This window comes from Furipterus horrens, unplaced genomic scaffold, assembly GCF_987537825.1.
Source record: "Furipterus horrens unplaced genomic scaffold, mFurHor1.1.pri manual_scaffold_6, whole genome shotgun sequence".
NCBI lineage: Eukaryota > Metazoa > Chordata > Mammalia > Chiroptera > Furipteridae > Furipterus > Furipterus horrens.
The window spans coordinates 180,922,490-180,941,415 of record NW_028327176.1 but is presented as its reverse complement, the minus strand read 5'-3'; the positions used below and the strand labels follow the sequence as shown (position 1 = coordinate 180,941,415).

At 35.1% G+C, this 18,926-nt stretch overlaps 1 protein-coding gene across 2 annotated transcripts in view; it reads right to left on the bottom strand.

Moving 5' to 3' along the window:
* Positions 1-18,926, bottom strand: part of TAB2 (TGF-beta activated kinase 1 (MAP3K7) binding protein 2) — an 84,819-nt gene that overhangs the window by 41,391 nt on the left and 24,502 nt on the right. Inside the window, exon 2 of one of the 2 annotated variants that reach the window (XM_090279956.1) lies at positions 17,191-17,339. The exons of the other annotated variant lie outside the window; for it this stretch is intronic. The gene's annotated coding sequence lies outside the window, so the exon portion shown is untranslated. The remainder of the gene's footprint in view (positions 1-17,190; positions 17,340-18,926) is intronic. 2 annotated transcript variants of the gene reach the window in all.

Here is an 18,926-nt window from a genome sequence, read left to right as displayed (position 1 = left end):
TTTTTATGCTTTATAATGGCTGTGCCAAAGGATTTAAATAAGAAATTACAGTCAAGGGGGTCATTCCTCATTCTTTTAAAAGGGGAAAGTAAATAACTTTACTGATTTTTTTTCTTAACAATTAGAGGACAGCCTGAGGAGAGTAATTCTCACTTACTCTACACACAATTAAGATCCTAAAAAAGTTTGTTTCTACAAGTAACTTTGCCTGCTTTGTTTAAAAATGATCTATAACACAATAAATTTGCTAGTCTCTTAATTTTTAGATATACTTAATCCTTAAATGTGTAATTACTCATTCTCAGGGGCTTAGTAGCATTTTATTCCATGTTTCTATTAAACCAGTATCTAAAGGATATTAATGCTTGCCACCCCCCAGAGGTTCTGATTTAATTGGCTGGGGAGGAGCCTGGACATATACATTTTTAAAAGTTCCTTAAGTGATTCTAATGTGTGGCCGAAGTTGAAAACTATCTACCTTATTTTTATTTCTAATATTTCTAATGTAAACCATGTTGATACCTGAAAGCCTTTTTGGGATATAAGTAATATATATTAAACCTAAATAGTATATTAAAATATTTAAAATCATTGTATTTACTTAATAATTAAAATACATTTCATTTTAGGATAAATTTAACAAAGACAACCTCTTTAAAACAAATTTCTTATCTATAATATTTCTTTAACCATGTTAACATAATCTTAAAATAAAAAGAAGTCTGTAAACTCCATGAATATAAGAACTGAGTCTCTCTGATCCATTATTGTATATCTAGCACTCTGTTGGCAGTTTTCAGCATAACAGTGGACGTTAAAATATTTTTGAGTAAATTAGTTATGACAGAACTCCTGAGTCCTCAACAGAATAAAAACTCATTTAGATGGCATGCATAGTAAAGCTGTTCAGCTTTTTATTATCATTTGATTAAATTTCACTTAATTCTACATGACTTTCACATATCAGGTGAAAGCACTGCTAAACCAAGTTATCTGCATTATAGATTTCCCAAATCTATTTCTATGGTAAACACACACACAATTTCGCACTTCAAGTCTTTCTACAATAGAGCTGCAGAAAAAAAGAGAAATACTGAAAATTAGTAAATGATATTAAAAATATTTTTTTTAGAGAGGGGAAGGGAGGGATAAAGAGAGGGAGAGAAACATTGACATAAGAGAGAAACATCAACTGGCTGCCTCTCGTACATGCCCCAGCTGGGGAGCAAATCCGCAACCCAGTCACATGCCCTGACAGGGAATCGAACCAGCGACCTTTCACTCTGCAGGATGGTACCCAACCAACTGAGCAATACTGGCCAGGGCAGTAAATAATACTTAAACATGATTTAAGCGGTACTGCTCATTTTGAGAAAGCTGCCCTTGACTTCACTCAAGCTATCAGTTCTCTGTCCCTTCTCACTTTGGGCTAAAGCTGCTGGAAAGGGTTGTTAATACGTAATATCTTCATTTCCTTCCTCCTAATTGCTTTTAAACATTCCCCAACCAGGCTTCATAGTTTTGTCAAACCCAAAGGTCAGTCCTCAGTCCTCATCTTACCAAACCTCTCCTCAGTCACTCCCTCATTATTTTTAAAATTTTTATTTACTTATTTAGATGAGAGACAGAGACAGAGAGACAGAGAGACAGAGACAGAGAGAGAGAGAGAGAAGGAAAGAAACAATGCTGTGAGAGAAACATTGATTGATTGCATCCTATATGCACCCCGACTGGGACCAAACCCACAAACCAGGGTGTGCCCAGACCTGGGATTTAACCCATGGGACAACACTCCAATGGCTACACTGGCCAGGGTCACTCCCTCCTTTTTAAAACAATTTCTTCACTTGGCTTCTGAGATATATACTCTTCTGGGTTTCCGCCCACCCACAAGCAGCTCCTTCTCAGTTTTGTCAGATTCTCTTGCTTCTGGACATCTAAATATTGGTGGACCATGGAGTTCAGACCTAGGGTTTCTTTTCAAGGTAGTCTCATACAAACACACTGCTTTAAACGGAGGCTTCGCAAATTTGTATTTCCAACTCCAAGGGAGCTCTCTCCCTTGAGTTCCAGACTAATACAGCCTGCTGCCTGCCTGACATCTCCCTCTGGATATACAACACTCTTACCCTTCCCCCATCCAAACCAATCCTTACCCAGTCCTTTTCTCAGCAAATAGTACCTACATCATTCATCCAATTGCTCCTTCTCTAAAGTCCCATACCTAATCTATCATCAAGTCATCTGCAAAAAAATTCCGCTTTTTGTCCAAACCACCATCATAATTCCCACAAGGGCCTCCTAAGAGTGGTCTCCCCACTGCCTTCACTTTTTGCTCCCCCTGCACCCCTACTCTGTTGAGCAGAGTGATCTTTGTGAAAATAAGAGCAATCATTCCCCCTGCTCAAAACCCTACAACACTGCTTCCCCTTGAACTTCATCTCCTCCCACCCTCCTTGCTCCCAACTGAGCCTTCGGTTCTCTGACTTCTCAAAGAAGCCAATCTAATCTCATTCCATCAGGGCTTTTGGACTCGCTCTTCCTTGTGCTGGAACACCTTCCCCTCAGATTAATTGCACAGCCCCTTCTCTTACTTCACTAAGATCTCTGACCAAATGTCACTTCCTCAGAGACAGCTTCCCTGACCAATCTAAAATAATGCCACACTTGTCTACCCCCATCACATTCTTATACTCTGCTTTTTCTTCACAGTATTTTATTTATTATCTATCTAGCTACCCACAATGTTAGCTCCACAGGATCAAGAATTTTGAAGTTTATTGCTGTCTCCTCAGGATCTAGGTCAAAGATTTTGATGAAATGGAAGGTTTTACTGTATGGTTTCTTCACTTTATCGCGGCCTCACTGTATCGTGGGATTTTAAAAAGTATTCTATTTAATTATTTATCGCGGATTTTTCGCTATATCGCAGAATTTTGCGGTACTGTATATGTATGTTGTTAGAGTTACATAGGTTTAAGTGTGCAGAATAAACGTAGGTAAGGTTCCTACTTTGCGGGGTGTGTGTGTCTGGAATGTAATACTCGCAATAAGTGAGGGAATACTGTATACACAATTTGAGGGAGAAGCAAATACATTTTCAGTCTAATTCAGGACCACCTTTATCATTTAAAAGACAATGAGTCATGAAAATAAATTTCAACTTATCCCATTATTAAAACATATACAGAAATTTCTAAAATTCTTTGAAAAACTCACCACACTTGCTTGCTTTTCTAATCAAGACTATCAAGTATACAAATGAGGAAACTGTTCAAATGTAGAAATGTTTTGCGGACTCCACTTCCTATAATGGCTAAGTAGCTCCTACTAGACCAATCCTCACCAAGAACAACTAGAAACAATAGACAAAGTATTAAAAAAACAACTACTTGAAGGCAGAAGGCAGAAGGCAGAAACAGCAATGCAGGGTGGTGGTGGTGCTAGGGGTAGGGAACAGAAGGGAGTCAGTACTTAGAAGATAGAATGGGTGACTTTCCATTTTTTAATGGCTTTCAGCCAGAAAGCAGGCCCCAGTTGGTTCAAGCAGGTAACACCTAGATAGAAAACCAGCAGTTTTAGTCACTTCATTAATGAACCAAAGGACAGACTTTGACATAACCACAACAGCTGAAAACCTAGCGAGTAAATCACAGAAATAAAATAGAAGCACCAAATTCTATGTCTTCTATTTATCTATACATATCTCTGATCCCAAAACTACACATATGAGAGTGATCCCAAGCAGCCAGGCTAAGGCTAAAACAATAACACTGAGATTTCAGTCTATAATTTGAGTTTAGCCATATTAACCAGAAGAGACAAGAGAGTAAGCAAGCACACCACCAACCAAACATCAATACTCACTGGGGACACACAATAGAATTCAGTCTCTACAATCTGTCCTTCATAATGTCCTTGCTCTCCAGGTCACAGAAACTCCTGGAGTAAAGGCACATCCGTACAAGTTCATAACTTAGATAACTTTAACTTCCCCACTAGTTTATCTGTCTGTCTCCTTCTGATACCAGATCTGATGTCTGTCATCTCAGTTTATCTTGTTGCTGCTACCAGTCATTTTTTCATTTCTTTTGTATTATTCAAAAACAGAGATTCAAATGGGATATGGTATATTAGGAAAAATGGTAGAGAACACAGCAGGGAAAAGGTAAGGCCCAAAGCATGAAGTGCCTTTATAGGCCATTAAAATTTGGAGGTTTTACCTTTAGAATAATGGAAGCCACCTACTAAGGATTTAAACTCAGAAGCAGGGAAGGTGACATGAAATTATGTGTAAGAGGTCTGTCCAGGAGGTATCCAACCATGTAATATGGAAAATAAGAGACATTTATTGAAGATGATATCAGATACAAGAAACATTGTACACAGGACAATGACTCCTCAGTCCCCTGCAAAGTATGTACCTTGGGACCCCACACAGTTCTCACAACTGTCATCAGCTGCCCTGTCATATTTTCTTGACTATCATCGATGGCCTAAAGTCTCTTCCCTTTCAAAGGTGATTTTAGTTTTGGGAAAAGCCAGAAGTTGCAGGGTGCCAAATCTGGGCCGTAGGAGGGCTGTGTCACCTGGGTGATTTGATGTTTCGCTAAAAAGTTATGCATGAGACATGATGTATGAGTGGTGGTGGTGTTGTGATGAAGCTGCCAATCACCAGTTGTCCATGGCTACGGCCTTCTGAATCATCCGAATAGTTTCCGCAGAGGAATGTTCAAGCTTAATGCAAAATCTGATGCAGATTCGTTGCTCTGCTTACTCATTTAGAATGTGACAGCCACATGGTACACATGCTCACTCAAGGGCATCTACTGCCCTCACTGACTAGTACAGAGAAGTCATCATTGTTCACCCATACACATTCTGGTCCACTCTCCTTGGCTGCCAGGTTTTATTGATGTTGCACAAACTGTTCTCGTTATATTAACAATGGCTGAACTTTTTCTGGACAGACCCGTAAGTGGAAAATGGCAACAGTATGGAGAAAAAGGCAAAAGAATATGTGAAAACAGTTTAGTGCAAACTATTCTCATTATATTAACAATGGCTGGACTTTTTCTGGACATACCTTGTAAATGGAAAATGGCAATAGCATGGAGAAAAAAAGGCAAAAGAATATGTGAGAAGCCCAATTAGAAAACTACCGCTGTAGTCTAACCAGGAAATGGTAATAGCTTGTAATTGCAGAGACAGCAATGGAGACTGAGTGGAAGGAGAAACTTAAAAGATAAATTTAGGAATAAAAATTAATAGAACTTGGTGACGAACTAGACATTGGGGTGAAGGAAATGTCAAGGTTGATTTCTGATTTGCTCCATTGTATGGCAGCAGTTCCATGAATAAACTAGGGAACAATGGAAAACGCCTAAGACTGTAAACTAAGGGGTAGATTATAGGTTTGGTTTTGAACATGTCGAGTCTAGAGATCATTCATTCATTTATTTGTTTTTGGCTGATTATTTTTCAACTATAGTTGACATACAACATTATTTTAGGTTCAGGTGTACAATATAGTGATCAGACAGTTATATAACTTATAAAGTGATCTCCCTAATAAGTCTGGTATCCATTTGACACCATACAGTTATTATAATATTATTAATTATATTCCCTACACATGGACCTTTAAAACATTAAAATACAGATATCACAAGAAGAAGTTGGAATATATGGGTCTGGAGCTCAGGAGAGGTCTGGGCTACAGATAAACATATGAAAGGCATCTTTGGTGTCTGTGTTTATCAAAACTTGTATGTAGATGAGAAAATCCTACCATATAATTTAAAACCACTTGAAAATATTCTTGATTATATACTCTATAAAACATTATACAGTCATTATTAATTTTTCTCCTATAGGCCAACATTCCTTCCAGCCTAAAGGGACAAGAGTTCTGCCATCCTGAAGCTGATTTTGGGAATATTGATTTTAAGTTGTTTATTAAAAATCAAGACTTAAGAGAAGACTTTTGATCCTCCCCCCTTTCTTGTTCAAGGGACTCAAGACAGAGAAATCTGCTTCATGAAGATTGTAGGTTGTGCCCGTTAGCCTAACTACCCCATGTCCCATTGTTTGAGTGGCCTAGCAAGAATTTTCCTGCCATATGTGTTCTCCTCTTCCTCAACTAACTGTAATGGCCATTCTCACTTTTGAAATCTAATGCCCCGCCCCTTTTCCTTTATCCAGAAATGCCTTATATACCAAACGTTGTCTTACTGTCTTTGGACCTTCCGTGGAAATTTTCATTCCTTTGTGAATTCCCCATGCACATGTATCAAAACTTTGATTTTCTCCTGTTAATCTCTCTGCGAATTCAATTATTAGCCCCAGCCAGAAGAACTGAGGGTGGGAGGAAAAGTATTAATATATTTTAGCCCCCCCTCCCCAAAGCTCAAACAACAAAACAGTATATATACAAAAGTTGATTTTCAAGTAACTTATTTTTTTTTGTCCAGAAAATGTTAACATGACATACCCTACTATAAAAAATTTAAATAAAATTAAAGAAGAAAACATGTACATGGTTTAAAAAGTCAAATAGTACTACAGAGTGGATCAGGGAAACCAGCAAAATCCTTGCCCCATGCCCCGCCCCATTCTGCAGAGGTAACCACGGAGCTGTTGTTCCACATTCCTAAACACGACGATTAGAGGGTTATTTCTTGATTTTTTTCCTCCCAGTTTTACACATTAGCTCCGGATTTCCTACTGTGGAAAATGGTGATGGAGCTTTATAACCCAGCTGGCATCTCATCTCTGCACCATGCTTCTTCACTCCTATGCCCAATTACTTATTTCACAAGTTTTGCTTAAATCCATATTCAGTGTTTATATTCCTTTTCCCCCTGTAAATTCTGTTTGCCAACCCACTTAGTCTATTGTGAGGGATGGACTGTATCTCCAAGGTCTTCTGCCATACCAGCATTTTGAAAGGAAAACTGTGTGTTCTTTATGAAAACAAACTAACAAACAAACAAAAAATCCTGTAGAATATTAATCATATGTGACCAAAAGCTGGTTTTCCATGAAGTCCAATAAAACAGCAAAGCTCTTGCAATTCTAACCCCAGGGGAAGTGGGGAGAAAAGGGAGATCGGGTAAGGGGAAAACACTACTATTCTACTACTCAAGTTACAGATTTAGATGATGCTATTACTTTCTAGCAAACAAACTGCCTTAAATAAGATATTAAAAAAACAAAAAACAAGAAAACCTCAAACAATGAGTAGAGAGATATTGAGAAGTATGTCAAAGACTGAGGTTAAGTGCCCCTGACCAGGAGGTACCATACAAAGTAAATTATGTAGTACAGCTAAATTCCCAGGGAAGCAACTTTTAAAATAAAAGTAGTAACTGGTAATGAACCTTATATAAACTACTTAGATTTATAATTTAAGTTGGACAGTAAAAGTATTGGTCTTTACTATTAAAATCTTATCAAAAAATTTAATGAATATTAAATGTCATGAGACAGGCTTAACATTTTTCTAAAGAGCAGAATTTCCTAAAGTAGAATAAAACAACAACAATATTCCACTTTAGCCATTTGTTTGTAAAATTTTCTGGCAAAAGAACTTGTTAATAGTTAAAAACAGAAAACCTAAGATCCCTAAATATTTCAACCTCTATATTAGTGAGCATTGTAACTGTCTCAATAAGATAAGGCAATTAAATGAAGTAATATATATAAAGTGTACAGTATTCGAAACATAATGATGGCTGGTTAAGCATTAATTCTAGGATTCTATAAATTTGTGTTCGTTCATTTATGAAATTTAACCTGTCACTTGCTTGGACAAATCATTTACCTTCTCAATGCCTCAGTTTTCTCATCTATAAAATGGTGATGACAGAGTAGCTACCTCATATGATTATAAGAATTAAATCAGAAATATATGTAAGATAATAAAAATGAGTACATAGCAGGAATGCATGAAATAAAATAGCTTACATAAATGTTAGCCAGTAATACTGTTATTTCTTTGTAAAATGGAAAAAACTCAGAGAATTTCAAGAATTAGTGATAACACAGTAAAAGTTAATTGTGCCCCTGTCTAGCTTGTAGCAAAAAATACAAACACTGAAAGTAATAATTATTCTAAATCTCATGAATTTCCACAAAGCAAACGGAAAATAACCCTAGCAAAGAGGGCTGTGCTACTTTGGCTGCAGAATGTTAAAGGAGTTGATTGAACAGTTGAGGCTTTCCTTTCCCATATATATGGACAAATAACTTGTGCAACTGGGAAACCTGGACAGAGCTGCCTGAAAAACCGAATACACCAGGTTGTACATTAAGTGCTAGATAAGTGGTTTAAACTGTTCTCTATAGGTGCTTAAAGGATGGTCTGGGCTGAGGGAGGGAGTGGAGGATGGTCTTGAATGATGGGTAGTTAAATAAGAAGGTTAAAATATGAAGCAAGGCAACCAAATACTAGGCAGGTTCTGGAGATCGTGAGTCAGTCATCTGTCTGGCTAAAACAAAGGACAGAAAGAAAGGGATTATGACAAAGGAGTTCATGGTAGGAAGAAGTTACAGGGGAGCTGAGAAGGGCTAGGAATGGCTGCAGGGGCATAGTGGCCTTACTATAGAAGGATTTCATATACTCTAATGCTGAAGTCTTAGTATCATGTGACTATATACAAATCATTTTATCTTTGCCCCGTTCTTACATGACTTGAGTTTTACCGGAACACAATTATTTTAACAGAAAAATATAGTTCATGCTGAATATCAAGGAGAAATAGGATGTACTAAAATCCACTTCTCAACTGCATTAGGATTCTCCTTTAGCTTATGAAGAATGTAAGGAGGCCTTCCATTTTAAGGAGGTCTTTCCACCTTAACATATATATCATCTTAAAATTTAATTATGATTTTTATAGTAACCGTCAGAGATAATCATCTTTTCTGTGAATATTGGAATCTTGAGTTACAAAGGACCCTAGGAAATTACCTTGTAAAAGTATGTAATTTAAGAGGAAAGGCCTTGTTGCCCAATAGACTCCTTGCAAGATTTTTCTTTTAAACATCTGTCCAAGTTTACCTCTTAAAACCAAGCCTTGCCAACAAATTCTTTATACTAATGTTAGTTTCAAAGTAAAGAAAGTAACACGTTCACTCCTGTATCCCAAATACTTATAAAGTGCATGGCAACTAGTAGATGCACAGTAAATATTTGTTGCAATAAATCTCTATAAGTACACATCAGAATACATCTAGATTTAAAGGCTACTATAAAAAGTGGAATCTAGCTCTCCAAACTAAAGTGTTTTCCTTACCCTCAGCTGTAAGTCAGTGCCGCTATAATATGTTTTGAAACTGCAAATTTGTTCCAAAGCAATTGCTATATTAGGGAACAATTTGAGCATCACATAGATTTTGCTGTCACGGGCATGGGCAACAGTCAATGCGGGGCTGAGGTGGGGGGAGGGAGAAGAGGTATGGAGGGATAAATGGTGACGGAAAAAAAGTTAAGTAAATTTTGCTGCGATTTTGTGTGTGAGAATCACTAGGTGAATGCAGAACCCATACTTACCTGAAACTAGCTGTGTCTGAATACACAAAACATAAACATGAACACACCTCCAATACCTGCCAGCTCCCTCAGCTCAGAGTCCCTGCATGCAGTCAGTCTGTCACATCCACCCACGTCTTGTGTTTCTAGCTTTCTTCTGCCTTCAGAAAACCCTTCTCTGACCACTTCACAATAACAAGCTGCCACATCTACGCTCACTCCCATACGCAAACTTTAGGCTTTTTCAAAGCAAAGAACAACATTTATTGTATAAATACTGTATAAATCTTTACATATTTTTAAACCATTTAACATTTATGCTACCATGTTTTTTAAAGGATCTATCTTTTTTTAATGTTCACTGATGAAGTTTTGAGTGTTGTAGCCAGAATTCCATTTTTCCCCCCATAAATCCTGTGAATTTTTTTTGCACAATTTTCAAATCATGGTAGTTTTTAGAAATATAGTATCTATGTCAGATTTTAACAGAAATGTCTGTACTGCAAAGACCCTCTGACATCAGCAACTATTAACACTAACTTCCCCAGGACGTCTAACGGGAAGGCAGAATCTTTCAACTTATCTCCTTGGTTGTCAATATGATGTTAACAGTTTCTTATCACTAACTATAAGGTGTCTCTTCTGTGGATTGCCTGACATTCCCATACTGCAGCTGAGTTATTCTTCAAATAATATTTTCACCATATAAAGAAAAACTGATAGGTAGTAAAAATAGCCGAATGATGCTATAATTTTTAAAATTAAAGTTAAAGCAAGTTTTGAAACATTTTGGCTAAAGGAAGATTTTAGGATTAAGCCAGAAAAAAATCATATTTCCTGCCTAATTATATACGTTATTTTAACCACCTTTTACATTATTGATGTATTATATAAATATGTCATCAAATGCCATTTAGCTAATAGTTGATGCACTTCACATTTTTAACTTTAAAAGAATTTACAAATGTTAAACATGAAAAATTTCAAAGTCTTTTAAACAGCAAATTATTAGAGTTCTATTTCTTGGAGCATGGTGTTACAACTTTATGACGGCAAAGCAAACTTTCCCCCAAATCTACAATATCAAGTTATTTTCCTACAAGTTCAAGTATGAGAATTATAGTTATGGAACTAAAAATCTGAAATTCAAATAGGAACACCATTTAAGATTAAAAACAAGATAATTATAATGCATCTTTAGCATAAAATAGCTGTCATATATGATCATTTTACATAATTAACCAGCTATTTGCAAAAATAAAATAACAGGAATATACCAAATTAGTCATCTAAATGTTATTTACAACTATTATGTCTGAGGTACTGTTATTTACAAGCTTGAAGGGAGTAAAGAATTACGTTACCAAACAATGGATTTCTCAACTTTATAACTGTATAATAAACATTATAAACATTAATAGTTCATAAAATAAAAATAATAAACATTAATAGTTGAAGTAATATAATGATCCATACTACCTCTTCTTAAAAAGAAAACTTCCCAATTTTCTCATTTAATACACTGCCTCAAGTCTGTGAATGTTGACCATTTCTTATGGTTAAAGGCTTACCAATAATAAGTTCTTCTAAAAGGAATGTGCAAGTCAGCTACACTTTGCAATTTATGTACTGTGGTTTTGTGGTGAGCGCTACCATTTTCTAAGGATCAAGAAAAGTGCAATAAATCTAAGATAGAATGGCTATAATTCATCAAAACATATTATATAACTACCTTTTTGTATATCTTCCAATTCATATCTCTATTTTCCAATACATTAGGGCTTTAAGATAAAAGCAAGAGTTACTGTTCTATGGCCTCATTTTTACTTAATTTTTGGATAATTCGTCCTGTGCATAAATACTATCTTTAAAAAAAAGATACTATAAATGTTAAATGACAATAAGTTCCTATTTATGGGTAAAAGGGAGAAAAAAGGAGAAAGATAATGAAAGCACTTGAAATAACCCATTTTCATTTCACATCTACCATAAATATTTGTAATGAACCAATGAATTCAATGACATGGGGAAATTATAATAATTTGGTTAAAATATCAATCTAAAGTGGCATTTTACCACGAAGATTAAGAGAAAGTTATGAGACGTTTCACCACCTCTGCAGTTTCAGCCCCTTCTTGGCCCTATGGCTTCCCTGTTTTCCTCCTAACACTGCCCTCCTTCCTTATCTTGTCGTGGCGCTCAGCTGGGTTCTCCCCAGACCGGACTGCTGGCCAGCTGCTAGGTGTGTGTTATGGCACTGGGAGTTTGACAATTAAGTACATGAGTTAGATTTAATGTAAATGGATAGTTAGTACTGATCTCTTAAATAAAACCTTTAATAACTAACAAAAAGCTAACTCAGCAATTCTTAAATTATACACATACACTTGATTGGCAATTTGACAACTGTGGCAAAGCATGAGACTGCTAAGCCTGCTAACAAAAACAAAATCTATGTGCAAAGGAAAACATTTAAACAAAAGATTTCATTATCATAATAGTACTCAGAATCTTAAAAAGAAATGAAAGAGAATTCAAGATGAGTAAAGTTAAAACTGATAAAACAATATTGTCACCCCAATGAAGACAATAAAAAGTAAAAAAATACTACCACTGAATTGTCTCTAAAATATAATATATACAATGCAGTAATTTTAAGTATGTGTCAGTCTTTCAAATCTAACACTTGATTGTATAGATGGCTATTACTCTTATTATATTTATAATGAATGAATTTTTTGTTAAGATAGTCAAGAATAACCTCAGAACTCTATAGAAAACGCCTATCTCAGCAGATTTATTATACATCTGTTTCACATTTCTCCAATTATAGATACCCTTAGAGAATATTCAATTTAATATTTTAAATTGTACAACTGAATAAAAAGGAATCAGAATCTCATCCTATAATATTTATCCATAAATCTAGAAGGACTTCCCTCAGGAAATATGAACTTTGAACTGTAAACTATATGAAAGTGATCATCTAATTAACATCTTTATAAAGTAACATTTTCTAATGTATTATTTTCATTTATTTTTATATGTATTGTGTGTGTGTGTATAAATATCTTAATAAACTTGTTGAGTGACTACTACTTAATACTATAATGGGTGCTGAAAGACTAAAATTATTAAAAGCACAGTTGTTTATATTCAAAAAATTTTTCATTTTAGTAGAAGACAAACACATCAACAAAGTGTAATAACTGAGTCATTAGAGATATAATGTGTAGTATACAAGGGAAAAGGAGTGACCAGTCAATTCTGATACAAGGGGAAAATTTTTTAAAAAGGATTCATTAAAGGTGACAACTAAGCTGGGCCTTGGAACATGAAAACATGTTTACTAGGTGGATAGGTGAGAGGAAAAGAATATCTCAGACATAAGTAGTTGCACCTGGAAAAAGACTCAAAGGAGTAAAACAGAATGGCAAGTTTGGGACACCCCAAGTAGCTGGCTAATGGTGGGTGCAGGCAATAAAACTAACAAGGAGAAATTGGGATGAAAGATAAGGCTGAGGAAATGGGATAGATAGGGTTACATCATAGAAGATCTAAATGACCTCCTTTGCACCACGTATACCACATCCCACAAGTCAGCAAAAACAACATGCCTCCCACTTTCTCGGTTCAGATAATTGATCTCTGAAGTTCCAGGCCCTGCCTGGTTCTGTGGTATCCCAGCAAGTCCCAGAGGCGGGCATGCATTCATTCAGCAACATTACTCTGTGCCATGCAGAGGTGCATAAGCTGCAATGGAGGTTACAAGAAAGAAATGCCTAAACTCAGGAATTAGGGACAGGCAGGAGAAACTTCACAAAGAATATAGTGCTTGAGCCTGACCATGAGAGATGAATAATAAAAGTTTTGCAGCATATCAATGAAAACTGTGTTGGGGGAAAGGCCATGAAAGAACATGATAAATTTAATCAATCATGGCTCTAATGCAGCTGGGAAGAGAGATGAGGTTGAAAAGGTGGGAAATTTTCAGTGAAAAATACACACATTTCAGATAATGTAAAATATACATATAAGAAAATCTGACTGGTCTGAAACTTTCTCATAGATATGACCCACTTTTTGGTCCACCATTTCTGGTACCCACTCCATAAACAATGCCCACTATATGCTACACAATGTGCTCTAAAATATTGCAAAGATGAGAAGATTATAATCTAGTAGAATTCAGATTTACATAGGACTTCTTGTAGTACATATTTGTTATCTCAATTTTACCCTCCCCACACATGACGCAGAGAAGACAGTGATGATGCCATTTTTTTTAACTGAAGAGAATCATGGAGAGACATATTAAGAGACACATCCATTTTCAGCTAACTCAGTAGCATATCAGTATTCTAAGCCAGTAGGTCACAACTTTGGTGCCATCACCTACTGCAATCAGTTGTGAGATGGGTTGAATGAAATTAGTTACCAGTAATAAGGTACCAGAGTTCTATCTCTCTCTCTATGTCTACATAAATTAATTAAAGCGTCTAATCTAGGGACAAAACATATGCATTCCAAGAGGAGCATACAAGGATAATCACCTCAGTGTGTATTCCTAAAGCCACCTATATGTCCACTGAGGAATGAGTAAGTAAATAATTGTATAGCAATACTAAGGAATACCATGCAACCTTTTTTTCTTTTTATAAACTGGAATAAGATATCCAAATAATTATATGAAAGATCTATAAAACATTGCCAAATGAAAATGGATGCAAAACCCATGTATAACCGATTTGTTTTTTTTAAAATAAGGATACCAAAAAGATATATAGAAATATATATAAAGATATAAAGAGATCACTAATTGTTTTGAAGAGGTGGCTGGGGAAAGGGACCCTGATGGAAGATGGTCCAAGGAGGTTTAGTCATCTCTATTATATATTCATTTCTATAAGAATATATATGCATGCATTACCTATATAATTAGTCATAAACAACGGAGATAAATAGAACAGAATATTTTCCTTATAAAATCATTTCCTATATATTTCCACATAACATTACCTGTATTCTGATATGTGGGTAGGAGTAATAGTAGAATGGAATGAGTTATTTGAAAGTACTTGTACTTAGCCAACTATATGTACTTTTAATACCTAAAGACTATGTCATCTATGTTGAAATTGTTACTGATATAGATAACAGTTGCAGCAATTATCAATTTTCAGGATGCCTGACAGATAAGATCTACAGTTACGTTTTAATTTAATTTATTCATGATTATCTCTATGCCTAGCCTCGTAATTTATAATCCACTACTTAAAAAAAAAAAAAAAAAAAAAGAAGGGCCTCTCTTTACCTCAACATGAACTAATAATATGCAGCTCTTAAACTGAGTAAGCAGTATTCATCCACTAATGAGATGGTTTAAATGTTTAAAAGAAAAAGTAAGGGGTAGTAGAAAAAAGTTTATTGTTACTATTTTAAGCTTAAGAGTCTCGCAATAAATGCAACACTGTTATAGAAATGTATCACACATAAAGATGGACAAGAACACTTTTCTGAACTTACAGTATAATCACTACGGTGTAGCACTTACTATGGGCCAAGGCCCGTGCTAAATGATTGACAAGTATTATTTCAGTTACTTCTCACAACATTTCTGTAGTAAAAATTAAATGAGAAATTGAAGGTAAGACTCTTTATACATAATGCCTCACATATAATAATAAATGTTGTCCTTTATTAGGTATTACTGCTGCCTAACCTATAACTTTACCAAGCAATTCTCACTCTGATGCATTCATACATTCATCTTTTCAAAAGACTCACTGATGTAAGTGTACCAGGGCTAAGAAATCTTCAATGTATCCCCATTATTTACTCAATTAAGTCAAACTCCTTCCCTTGACGTTCAAAAGTATATATGGCATAGCTCCATCTCCCACCATCCTGTACCCTACTATCTTCTAGGCACACTGGACTGCTCACAAGTTCTAGAATACATTACATACTTTCATTTCTATAACTTAGAAATACTCTTGTTATGCTCCCTAACACATTCTTCTATCCTTCAAGGCTCAGTAGAAACATTACCTCCACCACCCCCCAAATTGATTCTCTGTGGTACCTTCAACTATATTGTTTGCACCTTTATTATGACACTTTTTAAAAAATTACTTGACTGTAAGCTCACTGAAAGTATGGTTTATTTTTTCTGACATTCTCACTGTGCCTAGCTCGGTGCTTTGAACACTATTTGCATTTAATATTAAGGATATATTTTTACCATTACTAATAGCCCAGTGATAACTAATAAAACTTGAAAATCAATGCAATTCTGTCTTCAATCTCTCCTTTAATTCACTTAACTGTAGCAATGTTCCTATAATCCTAGTAGTAGCTCCCTTTCCAGTCCTAATTCAACACTCAGATAAAATTTTTTCAATACCAAACAAATAATGTGGCACATAATCAGTGACCTAATGCTGACTAGATTGGCTGATATTAAATTTGTTATGCATTAACAATGGAGGGAGGAATATAAAGCACAAACTAGAATATTAGAATCATCTCTTAAAATCACAACTGGAATGTAAAGTTCCTCTGTTCGATATTAGGTAATCTCTAACCTATCTGAATTGAACTTTAAAATCCAAAGACATGGTCCTGGCTGGTGCAGCTAAGTGGATTAAGTGCTGGTCTGTGAACTAAAAGGTTGCTGGTTCAATTCCCAGTCAGGGCACATGCCTGGGTTGTGGGCCAGGTCCCAGGTTGATGGTGCAGGAGAGGCAAAACAGAGATCAATGTTTCTCTCCCTCCCTTCCCCTCTCTCTAAAATAAATAAAATCTTTAGAACAAAAAGATATGTGTATGGTTATGTTTTATAGTAAATAAAAATCACTTTTTATGGATTTTGTGTTTCTAAATCTATACAAATCGGCAAAAGCAATAAATGTCCTTAAAAGCTAACTTGACTTTAATCCTCAAACCATTCATAGGTTAGTTTTCTCTTGGTTAAAGTCTAAGGCAGTAGGAAACCTCAGTTTTTAGTTTTGTTTTTATAATTCTAAATACTTATAACTTTCTAGTGTAGTTTTATTTTGAGCAATCAAATAATAATATAGTAAATATTAGTTATATACTTATATTAAAATACAATTAAATTCTTCAGGTAACAGTTCTATATAATACATTATTTGTTCGTATCCAGAAATCTTACTTACGATTTCCAATTACTGAAGAATATATTAACTCTTTATTTGAAGGCACTTGTAGTATAGAATGGTTGAGGAACTTAGGATGGAGAACTAGTTTCATTTATTTAATTCCCTACATTACTAGCTCTATATGTGAAACTCTTAAAGGAAGACAGTTCTATTGTGGTTAATGTTTACTTTTCATTGAAGACCAATTACTTTTTGTACATTTACAGGGCTTAACTCAATAGCATTTCAAATTTATTTTTCTTAAATTGTTTCTGGATTAGTTTGCTACTACTAGCAAACAAGTTAAATTAGAAATATTCAGGCAAAAGGTATGTTAAAGTCAATACTAGCCACAAGTTACCTAGATGTTAGGGATGCTACTATACTTTAAAGCAAGAGGACCACAAATTTTAAAAGTTTTGGTTATTTAAGATTTCATTATCAGGCAATCACATAGGCTAAGCTTGACTGGTGCCATCCACTTTAGCATACCTGGAAATAGAAAAATTCAAATTGTAGCTGTTCTTGGTTGGCCCATTGCCATTTCTGTAGCTTACAAATTTTTAATTAAGTAACTGCAGTGAGCTCATCTCTACTGGATACTTCTTTTCCAGGGCAGGTCCAGGAACTGGGTCTGGAGCCTTGAAAGTAGAAGAGAAACTAGAGTAAACTAGAGGTAGGCAGAACAAGAAACGTGACCAGATAACATTATGAGATCTAATAGCAGTTAGGCAGTCCCCAATGTCTCTCAGATAAAATATTCCCAGGTGGAAAGAGGTTCTTTTAAATTGTAAGTTACCAGGAGATGCTACTTACGTTAGTTAGGTCATTATTTTAATCTACCCAACTCTATTCTAAACTCCCAAACCTAGAAATCTAAACAGTAGTCTTTATAAGATCTCTAGTGGCTTTTAGCAATAGACTGTCCAATATCAGAGCACAGAGTATAAAGGAAAGAGAAAAACAATAAACCTATTTTCAATGGTAAAACTTTCCAAAGTCCTCATTTTCAGGTCATTTTGCTTTTCTCTTTTGCTATCCTATTCATAATCGTCTTCTAACTGCTCCCCTAATTTCTTAAACCAATTCTCTGAGGTTTCTTTACAAAGTGCTTTAGATACATCCAAACAATGAATTAAATTTTAAGTTCCAATAAAAAAAAAGAAAAAACTTGGTAATTCTTAAAGAGGGAGACAAAAGAACAGCTCATAAGATGTAGTTCTTAACCACAATGGAGATTTGTTATTCCATCATCAACACAGATTCAATAATTTAAAAAAAATTTTTTTTTGGTTAGGTCCATATTGAAAAACAAACAAACAAAGAAAAAAACAACAAAAAAACCTTACAACTACAAAAGTTACAGAAATGACAGGATATGACAAGTGGTAGGTAGACTTGTCCTACTGATATCACCAGGGCCTGGAAACAATGTCCTTATGCTTGGTGATCTGGCACCCTAAGGAGTTTCTCCAAGAAACCAATCCCCACAGTAGTCAAAATAAATTGACTCTCCTGCTACTGCCAAATGATGAGTGATTGTGAGAATTATAACAGGACAAAAAAAAAAAAAAAAAAAAATTGAAGACAAGGATTCAAATAACTCAACTCCCTGCATTTTTAGTAACTAGAAATACAACAAAGGAAAATAGAAGTAAGTAGTTTTTAAGGAAAATGTAAATTTTCTTTTGTGGTGGCATATTGTTAGTGAAAAAAATCTGGGAGAGACAGATCTCGGTTCAATCCTGGTTTCAGTATGTATGGCCTTGGACTAAAACTCTGTAGAGGTTTCCTTTCTGTTAAATGGGACACCACCGCCCACCTCACTGGATTGTCATGAGGATTAGCTGAAGTACATAAAGCACTAACAACCTGGCATATAGCACGTATTCAATACATTTTCTGCATTACTAAAGAATAAAACATATTTTTTTGTTCTAAACATAGGTGTACTTCAGTTTTCACTTTCATACAAGCTAAAGCAACAGCTGTGCAACAAGCTTTAACTTTAAATAACTCATTTGCATCACATTCTAAGAGATATAACCAATTTATCATCATTGATTGCAGAACAACTACAAAGTAAATTGTGAGAGAACTCAATTCTGAGAGCTAATGATGAATACAAATATAACAGTTTACATTTAGTGGCAAATAAGAACACATGTAATTCCTTTCCAAGTAGAGTAGAAAATACTTTTGTCAACACACCTCTTGTTAAGGTTATA